The following is a 10,808-nucleotide window of genomic DNA, read 5'->3' on the forward strand; positions in this document are numbered from 1 at the left end:
GCTGGGGATCTCCAACCACATGACATATGCCTCCCTTAACTATTTTGCACATGTCTACCATTCCCACAGATCCTCCATCACATGAACAGGTCCACGCCACCCGAGAGCACACCACCCCTTTTAGGCGGTCCTTTGCCAGGAGGGTACGTGCCACTCTCGCCATCTCTCCACTCCCAGTGCGCGATTGTCTTTTCATGTATGGAATAGCCGGGTTCAGGCTTGCCCATGACGAGGTATGTGGCAGATAAAAGGTCCTAGATCAGCAGGCCAACAATCGGTACGGTCCTTTGAAAGGGAATTAGGCTTACACCTATTTCCTAATTGATTTTGGTGGTTGAATTGCCCAACACAAATAATTGGACTAACTAGTTTGCTCTAGTCTATAAGTTATACAGGTGCCAAAGGTTCACACTTAGCCAATAAAAAGACCAAGAAATGGGTTCAACCAAAAGAGCAAGGGACAACTGAAGGCTGCCCTGGTCTGGCGCACCGGACTATCCGGTGTGCCACCGGACAGTGTCCGGTGCACCACCGGACAGTGTCCGGTGCACCAGGGAACTCCAAGCCAAACTCTTCACCTTCGGGAATTCTCAGAGACGCTTCACTATAATTCACCGGACTGTCCGGTATACCACCGGACAGTGTCCGGTGCTCCAGAGGAGAGGGGCTCTGAACTCGCCAGCTTCGGATTTCCGCTCCGCTATAATTCACCGGACATGTCCGGTGCACACCGGACTGTCCAGTGAGCGAGCGGAGCAACTGCTACTTCGCGCCAACGGTCGACTGCAACGCATTAAATGTGCGCCAGCGCGCAGAGGAGCAGAGCACGCGCGGGTGGCACACCGGACAATCTACAGGACTTGTCCGGTGCACCACTGGACAGCCAGGCGGGCCCATCTGTCAGAGCTCCAACGGTCGGAACCCAACAGCCTGGTGACGTGGCTGGCGCACCGGACAGTGTCTGGTGGTGCACCGGACTGTCCAGTGCACCATGCGACAGCAGCCTCCACCAAACGGCTAGTTTGGTGGTTGGGGCTATAAATACCCCCAACCACCCCACATTCAAGTGATCCAAGTTTTCCAACTTCCAACCACTTACAAGAGCTCTAGCATTCAATTCTAGACACACCCAAGTGATCAAATCCTCTCCCAATTCCACAAAAGCTTTAGTGTTAAGTGAGAGAGATTTGTTGTGTTCTTTTGAGCGCTTGCGCTTGGATTGCTTTCTTTCTCATTCTTTCTTGAGATCAAACTCACTTGTAATTGAGGCAAGAGACACCAATCGTGTGGTAATCCTTGTGGGAACTTTGTGTTCCAAGTGATTGAGAAGAAAAGCTCACTCGGTCTGAGGGACCGTTTGAGAGAGGGAAAGGGTTGAAAGAGACCCGGTCTTTGTGACCACCTCAACGGGGAGTAGGTTTGCAAGAACCGAACCTTGGTAAAACAAATCCGCGTGTCGCACTCTTTATTCGCTTGCGATTTGTTTTACGCCCTCTCTCTCGGACTCGTTTCTATTTCTAACGCTGACCCGGCTTGTAGTTGTGATTAATTTTGTGAATTTCAGTTTCGCCCTATTCACCCCCTCTCTAGGCGACTTTCAATTGGTATCAGAGCCCGGTGCTTCATTAGAGCCTAACCGCTCGAAGTAATGTCGGGAGATCACGCCAAGAAGGAGATGGAGAACGGCGACAAGCCCACTACAAGCCACGAGAAGGCTACATCGGAAGGGTCCCGCAACAAAGGGAAGGGGAAGGAGAAGAAAGCCTCCTCCCACAAGTCGCATCGGAGTAGCGACAAGAAAAAGAAGATGAGGAAGGTGGTCTACTACGAGACCGATACTTCATCACCTTCCACCTCCGGCTCCGACGCGCCATCCATTACTTCTAAGCGCCATGAGCGTAAGAAGTTTAGTAAGATCCCCCTACGCTACCCTCGCATTCCTAAACATACACCTTTACTTTCCGTCCCATTAGGCAAACCACCAACCTTTGATGGTAAAGATTATGCTAGGTGGAGTGATTTAATGCGGTTTCACCTAACCTCACTGCACAAAAGTATATGGGATGTCGTTGAGTTTGGTGTACAGGTACCATCCGTAGGGGATGAGGATTACGATGAGGACGAGGTGGCCCAAATCGAGCACTTCAACTCCCAAGCCACAACTATACTCCTCGCCTCTCTAAGTTGAGAGGAGTATAATAAGGTGCAAGGATTGAAAAGCGCCAAGGAAGTTTGGGACGTGCTCAAGACCGCGCACGAAGGTGATGAACTAACCAAGATCACCAAGCGGGAAACAATCGAGGGGGAGCTCGGTCGCTTCCGGCTTCGCAAAGGGGAAGAGCCACAAGACATGTACAACCGGCTCAAAACCTTGGTGAACCAAGTGCGCAACCTCGGGAGCAAAAAATGGGATGACCACGAGATGGTTAAGGTTATTCTTAGATCACTTATTTTCCTTAACCCCACTCAAGTTCAATTAATTCGTGGTAATCCTAGATATACACTAATGACTCTCGAGGAAGTAATCGGGAATTTTGTGAGCTTTGAGTATATGATCAAGGGCTCAAAGAAAATCAATGAGCTAGATGATCCCTCCACATCCGAAGCACAACCGGTTGCATTCAAGGCAACGGAGGAGAAGAAGGAAGAGTCTACATCAAGTAGACAACCAATCGACGCCTCAAAGCTCGACAATGAGGAAATGGCACTCGTCATCAAAAGCTTCCGCCAAATCCTTAAGCAAAGGAGGGGGAAAGATTACAAGCCCCGCTCCAAGAAAGTTTGCTACAAGTGTGGTAAGCCCGGTCACTTTATAGCAAAATGTCCTATTTCTAGTGACAGTGACAGGGGCGACGACAAGAAGGGGAGAAGAAAGAAGAAGAAGAAATACTACAAGAAGAAGGGTGACGACGCCCATGTATGCCACGAGTGGGACTCGAACGAGAGCTCCTCCGACTCCTCCTCCGACGAGGACGCCGCCAACATCGCCATCAACAAAGGCCTTCTCTTCCCCAACGTCGGCCACAAGTGCCTCATGGCAAAGGACGCAAAAAGAAGAAGGTTAAATCTAAATCCTCCACTAAATATGAGTCCTCTAGTGATGATAATGCTAGTGATGAGGAAGATAATTTACGTACCCTTTTTGCCAACCTAAACATACAACAAAAAGAAAAGTTAAATGAATTAATTAGTGCCATCCATGAGAAGGATGACCTCTTGGACACCCAAGAGGACTTCCTAATCAAGGAAAACAAAAAGCATGTTAAGGTTAAAAATGCTTATGCTCTAGAAGTTGAAAAATGTGAGAAATTAACTAGTGAGCTAAGCACATGCCATGATGTTATCAACAACCTTAGAAATGAAAATGCTAGTTTAGTGGCTAAGGTTGATTCAAATGCTTGTAATATTTCAATTCCAAATCTTAAAGATGATAGTGTTAATTTACTTGTTAAGATTGAAGGATTAAATGTTACTCTTGCTAACCTTAGGATTGAGAATGAGAAATTAATTGCTAAGGCTAAAGAACTAGATGTTTGCAATGTTACAATTTCCAACCTTAGAAGTGAAAATGATATATTGCATGCTAAGGTTGTAGAATTAAAAACTTGCAAACCCTCTACATCTACCACTGAGCATGTCACTATTTGCACTAGATGTAGAGATGTTGATATTGATGCTATTCATGATCATATGGTATTAATTAAGCAACAAAATGATCATATAGCAAAATTAGATGCTAAAATTGCCGACCATGAACTTGAAAATGAAAATTTTAAATTTGCTCGTAGTATGCTTTATAGTGGGAGATGCCCTGGCATTAAGGACGGCATTGGCTTCCAAAAGGGGGACAATGTCAAAATTAATGCCCCTCCTAAGAAATTGTCCAACTTTGTTAAGGGCAAGGCTCCCATGCCTCAGGATAACGAGGGTTACATTTTGTACCCTGCCGGTTATCCTGAGAGCAAGATTAGGAGAATTCACTCTAGCAAGTCTCACTCTGGCCCTAACCATGCTTTTATGTATAACGATGAGACATCTAGTTCTAGGCAACCAACCCGTGCCAAGTTGCCAAAGAAGAAGACTCCTAATGCATCAAATGATCATGACATTTCTTTTAAAACTCTTGATGCATCTTATGTGTTAACTAACAAATCCGGCAAAGTAGTTGCCAAATATGTTGGGGGCAAGCACAAGGGGTCAAAGACTTGTGTTTGGGTACCCAAAGTTCTTGTGTCTAATGCCAAAGGACCCAAAACCATTTGGGTACCTAAAGTCAAGAACTAAACTTGTGTTGTAGGTTTATGCATCCGGGGGCTCAAGTTGGATTATCGATAGCGGGTGCACAAACCACATGACAGGGGAGAAGAAGATGTTCTCCTCCTACGAGAAAAACCAAGATCCCCAATGAGCTATCACATTCAGGGATGGAAACCAAGGTTTGGTCAAAGGATTGGGTAAAATTGCTATATCACCTGACCATTCCATTTCCAATGTTTTTCTTGTAGATTCTTTAGATTACAATTTGCTTTCCGTATCTCAATTATGTCAAATGGGCTACAACTGTCTTTTTACTGATGTAGGTGTCACTGTCTTTAGAAGAAGTGATGATTCAATAGCATTTAAGGGAGTGTTAGAGGGTCAGCTATACTTAGTAGATTTTGATAGAGCTGAACTCGACACTTGCTTAATTGCTAAGACTAACATGGGTTGGCTATGGCACCACCGACTAGCCCATGTTGGGATGAAGAATCTTCATAAGCTTTTAAAGGGAGAGCACATTTTAGGATTAACAAATGTTCATTTTGAGAAAGAAAGGATTTGTAGCGCATGCCAAGCAGGGAAGCAAGTTGGTGCTCATCATCCACATAAGAACATCATGACGACTGACAGGCCACTAGAACTCCTACACATGGACGGCCCGATAGCTTACATAAGCATCGGCGGGAGTAAGTACTGTCTAGTTATTGTGGATGATTATTCTCGCTTCACTTGGGTATTCTTTTTGCAGGAGAAATCTCATACCCAAGAGACATTAAAGGGATTCTTGAGACGGGCTCAAAATGAGTTCGGCTTAAGGATCAAAAAGATTAGAAGCGACAACGGGACGGAGTTCAAGAACTCTCAAATTGAAGGCTTCCTTGAGGAGGAGGGCATCAAGCATGATTTCTTTTCTCCCTACACGCCACAACAAAATGGTGTAGTGGAGAGGAAGAATAGAACTTTATTAGACATGGCAAGAACCATGCTTGATGAATACAAGACCTCGGATCGGTTTTGGCCCGAGGCGGTCAACACCGCCTGCTACGCCATCAACCATTTGTATCTACACCGAATCCTCAAGAAGACATCATATGAACTCCTTACCAGTAAAAAGCCCAATATTTCATATTTTAGAGTCTTTGGAAGCAAATGCTTTATACTTGTCAAAAGAGGTAGAAAATCTAAATTTGCTCCTAAAACTGTAGAAGGCTTTTTACTAGGATATGATTCAAACACAAGGGCATATAGAATCTTTAACAAGTCCTTGGACAAGTTGAAGTTTCTTGTGACGTTGTGTTTGATGAGACTAACGGCTCTCAAGTAGAGCAAGTTGATCTTGATGAGATAGGTGATGAAGAGGCTCCGTGCATCACGTTAAGGAACATGTCCATTGGGGATGTGTGTCCTAAGGAATTCGAAGAGCCTCCAAATGCACAAGATCAACCATCCTCCTCCACGCAAGCATCTCCACCAACTCAAAATGAGGATGAGGCTCAAGTTGATAAAGGAGAAGATCAAAGAGATGAGCCACCTCAAGATGACGGCAATGATCAAGGGGGAGATGCAAATGATCAAGACAAGGAGGATGAAGAACCAAGGCCACCACACCCAAGAGTCCACCAAGCAATTCAACGAGATCACCCCGTCGACACCATCCTTGGCGACATTCATAAGGGGGTAACCACTAGATCTCGTGTTGCACATTTTTGTGAGCATTACTCTTTTGTTTCCTCTATTGTGCCACACAGGGTAGAGGAAGCACTCCAAGATTCGGATTGGGTGGTGGCGATGCAAGAGGAGCTCAACAACTTCACTAGGAACGAGGTATGGCATTTGGTTCCACGTCCTAATCAAAATGTTGTTGGAACCAAGTGGGTCTTCCGCAACAAGCAAGATGAGCATGGTGTGGTGACAAGGAACAAAGCTCGACTTGTGGCCAAGGGATACTCCCAAATCGAAGGTTTGGATTTCGGTGAAACCTATGCACCCGTAGCTAGGCTTGAGTCAATTCGTATATTATTAGCCTATGCTACTTACCATGGCTTCAAGCTTTACCAAATGGACGTGAAGAGTGCCTTCCTCAATGGACCAATCAAGGAAGAGGTCTATGTTGAGCAACCTCCCGGCTTTGAAGATAGTGAGTACCCTAAACATGTTTATAAACTCTCTAAGGCACTTTATGGGCTCAAGCAAGCCCCAAGAGTATGGTATGAATGGCTTAGAGATTTCCTTATCACTAATGGATTCAAAGTCGGAAAGGCCGATCCTACACTCTTTACCAAAACACTTGAAAACGATTTGTTTGTATGCCAAATTTATGTTGATGATATTATATTTGGGTCTACTAACGAATCTACATGTGAAGAATTTAGTAGGATCATGACACAAAAATTCGAGATGTCAATGATGGGAGAGTTGAAGTACTTATTAGGATTTCAAGTAAAGCAACTCCAAGAGGGCACCTTCATTAGCCAAACAAAGTATACTCAAGACATTCTAAACAAGTTTGGGATGAAGGATGCCAAACCCATCAAGACACCCATGGGAACCAATGGGCATCTCGACCTCGACACGGAAGGTAAATCCGTCGATCAAAAGGTATACCGGTCGATGATTGGCTCTTTACTCTATTTATGTGCATCTCGACCGGATATTATGCTTTCTGTATGCATGTGTGCAAGATTCCAAGCCGACCCTAAGGAAGCTCACCTTAAGGCCGTAAAACGAATCTTGAGATATTTAGTTTATACTCCTAAGTTTGGGCTTTGGTATCCTCGGGGATCCACATTTGATTTAATTGGTTATTCGGATGCCGATTGGGCAGGGTGTAAAATCAATAGAAAGAGCACATCGTGGACTTGCCAGTTCTTGGGAAGATCCTTGGTGTCTTGGGCTTCAAATAAGCAAAATTCCGTAGCTCTTTCTACCGCCGAAGCCGAGTACAATGCCGCAGGCCATTGTTGCGCGCAACTACTTTGGATGAGGCAAACCCTTAGGGACTACGATTACAAATTAACCAAAGTTCCTCTTCTATGTGATAATGAGAGTGCAATCCGCATGGCGGATAATCCCGTTGAGCATAGCCGCACTAAACACATAGCCATTCGGTATCACTTTCTAAGGGATCACCAACAAAAGGGAGATATCGAGATTGCATATATTAACACTAAAGATCAATTAGCCGATATCTTTACCAAGCCACTTGATGAACAAACTTTTAACAAACTTAGGCATGAGCTAAATATTCTTGATTCTAGGAATTTCTTTTGATGTCTTGCATACATAGCTCATAAATACACCTTTGATCATATCTCTTTCATGTGCTATGACTAATGTGTTTTCAAGTATATTTCCAACCAAGTCATAGGTGTATTGAAAGGGAATTGGAGTCTTCGGCGAAGACAAAGGCTTCCACTCCGTAACTCATCCTTCGCCGTCGCTCCGAGCATCTCTCCGGCTTTGGTATAATCTTCACTCATATGTTCTATTTGCCAAAGGGGAGAAAGTAGTTTTGGGAGGGCTCTAATGATTCCGTTTTTGGCGATTTATGCCCAAGGGGGAGAGAGCATGAGCCCAAAGCAAAAGGACCACACCACCACCTAATTTTAAAAAGAGTTTTTCAATTGGTATGATTTTTCAAATTGGTATCTCATTGTGTTAAAAAGGGGGAGAAAGTAGTGTTTTCAAAATTGATATCTTAAAACCCTCTTGAACACTAAGAGGAGAAATTTATTGAGGGGGAGTTTTGTTTAGTCAAAGGAAAAGCATTTGAAACAGGGGGAGAGAATTTCAAATCTTGAAAATGCTTCGCAAAATCTTATTCATTTACCTTTGACTATTTGCAAAAGGACTTTGAAAAGAATTTACAAAAGAATTTGCAAAAACAAAACATGTGGTGCAAGCGTGGTCCAAAATGTCAAAAATCAAAGAAACAATCCATGCATATCTTATAAGTATTTATATTGGCTCAATTCCAAGTAACCTTTGCACTTACATTATGCAAACTAGTTCAATTATGCACTTCCACACTTGCTTTGGTTTGTGTTGGCATCAATCACCAAAAAGGGGGAGATTGAAAGGGAATTAGGCTTACACCTATTTCCTAATTGATTTTGGTGGTTGAATTGTCCAACACAAATAATTGGACTAACTAGTTTGCTCTAGTCTATAAGTTATACAGGTGTCAAAGTTTCACACTTAGCCAATAAAAAGACCAAGAAATGGGTTCATCCAAAAGAGCAAGGGACAACCGAAGGCTGCCCTGGTCTGGCGCACTGGACTGTCCGGTGTGCCACCGGACAGTGTCCGGTGCACCAGGGAACTCCAAGCCAAACTCTTCACCTTCGGGAATTATCAGAGACGCTTCACTATAATTCACCGGACTATCCAGTGTACCACCGGACAGTGTCCGGTGCTCCAGAGGAGAGGGGCTCTGAACTCGCCAGCTTTGGATTTCCGCTCCGCTATAATTCACCGGACATGTCCGGTGAGCCAGCGGAGCAACGACTACTTCGCGCCAACGGTCGACTGCAACACATTAAATGCGCGCCAGCGCGCGCAGAGGAGCAGAGCACGCGCGGGTGGCACACTAGACAATCTATAGGACTTGTCCGGTGCACCACCGGACAGCCAGGCGGGCCCACCTGTCAGAGCTCCAACGGTCGGAACCCAACGGCCTGGTGACGTGGCTGGCGCACCGGACAGTGTCCGGTGGCGCACGGGACTGTCCGGTGCGCCATGCGACAGTAGCCTCCACCAAACGGCTAGTTTGGTGGTTGGGGCTATAAATACCCCCAACCACCCCACATTCAAGTGATCCAAGTTTTCCAACTTCCAACCACTTACAAGAGCTCTAGCATTCAATTCTAGACACACCCAAGTGATCAAATCCTCTCCCAATTCCACAAAAGCTTTAGTGTTAAGTGAGAGAGATTTGTTGTGTTCTTTTGAGCTCTTGCGCTTGGATTGCTTTCTTTCTCATTCTTTCTTGAGATTAAACTCACTTGTAATTGAGGCAAGAGACACCAATCATGTGGTGATCCTTGTGGGAACTTTTTGTTCCAAGTGATTGAGAAGAAAAGCTCACTCGGTCCGAGGGACCGTTTGAGAGAGGGAAAGGGTTGAAAGAGACCCGGTCTTTGTGACCACCTCAACGGGGAGTAGGTTTGCAAGAACCGAACCTCGGTAAAACAAATCCGCGTGTCACACTCTTTATTTGCTTGCGATTTGTTTTACGCCCTCTCTCTCGGACTCGTTTCTATTTCTAACGCTAACCCGGCTTGCAGTTGTGATTAATTTTGTGAATTTCAGTTTCGCCCTATTCACCCCCTCTAGGCGACTTTCATCCTTAATCGACACAGACGGGCGACTTTTCCTACTCAACGTCTGGTCCCATTTTAAAATATTTCAAAATTTTGGCGCCTGGTAGATGGGCCATGCCTGGATAATGAATTTATCAACGTCTGGATGCCTTCATTATCCCAAGCCCATTTTCTTTTTTTGTAAAAACATGAGTCATAGATCAAAAACATTTTTCTTAGTCTATCAGCATGACTAAGCATCTCTAGCTTTTATAAAACAGGTGACAAGGTATGGTAATCAAGCTTTCAAGGATGGTAATGCATCAAGAGTTTAACCAATCAACTCCTATCACCTAATGCAGCATATAAGTGATAAAATTTTGTAAACACAAGGGAGGTGGCAAATGCACCGGGGCTTGCCTTATTGCAGGAGAAGATCCCAAAATTATTCTACTCTGGTAAGTAGTTAGATGAAACTCCACCACTGGATCAACAGGCACTGAACTGAACTCCTCCTTCAAACATCACTTCTTCTAGGTGTTCTACAAGTCAATTACATGTAGATGAATGCTTGCTATGGTATGGAAATACATTTTATAAAGAAGGTAACAAACAACACATCATGAGTACACTTTTCTACAAAGTGCACGAAACTAGCCAAAACACTAGAGGATTTCCAAGGGCACTTCAAGACATCTTCACTTACAAATCTCCAGGGAACTAATCCATGATAGACTTAATCCAAAATTCAAACCTTCTTAAGAAACTTCATTGCCTAATTACCTAAGGGTAAAATCCTCTTTATTTTTTTGGCAACAATCTGTTTATAGAGCAAATCACTTCTAAACAAATTCAAACTTGAACCAAGTGCTCAACTGGTCAATATAAGGTTGCCCAAAAATTTTCATAATTTTTGGAACACAACTTTTATTTCTAAAAATCAAATAGTCCTTATAAGAGCATCTCTTATTCCCTGAAATTTGGTGTATGCTGTAAAAATCCTAAATCCATTTTTAATAGGAAATATATGATTTTACACATTTTGATTGGGGAACCACGAGGAGACCGGTCGATGGAGAGCTGCGATGCGACGACTTTCACTGGCGGCGAGCCCTCCGTTCCAATAACCGTGGAAAAGCTTGGCCACGGTGAGGAGGAGAATCGGTCGGCATGGTCACCACTGTTATCAATACCACGGTGACACCGTGACGACGGCCTGGCACGGTCGAGCGGGGAGTCGACGGTGCG

The sequence above is a fragment of the Zea mays genome, chromosome 8 (assembly GCF_902167145.1).
Source record: "Zea mays cultivar B73 chromosome 8, Zm-B73-REFERENCE-NAM-5.0, whole genome shotgun sequence".
Classification (NCBI taxonomy): Eukaryota; Viridiplantae; Streptophyta; class Magnoliopsida; order Poales; family Poaceae; genus Zea; species Zea mays.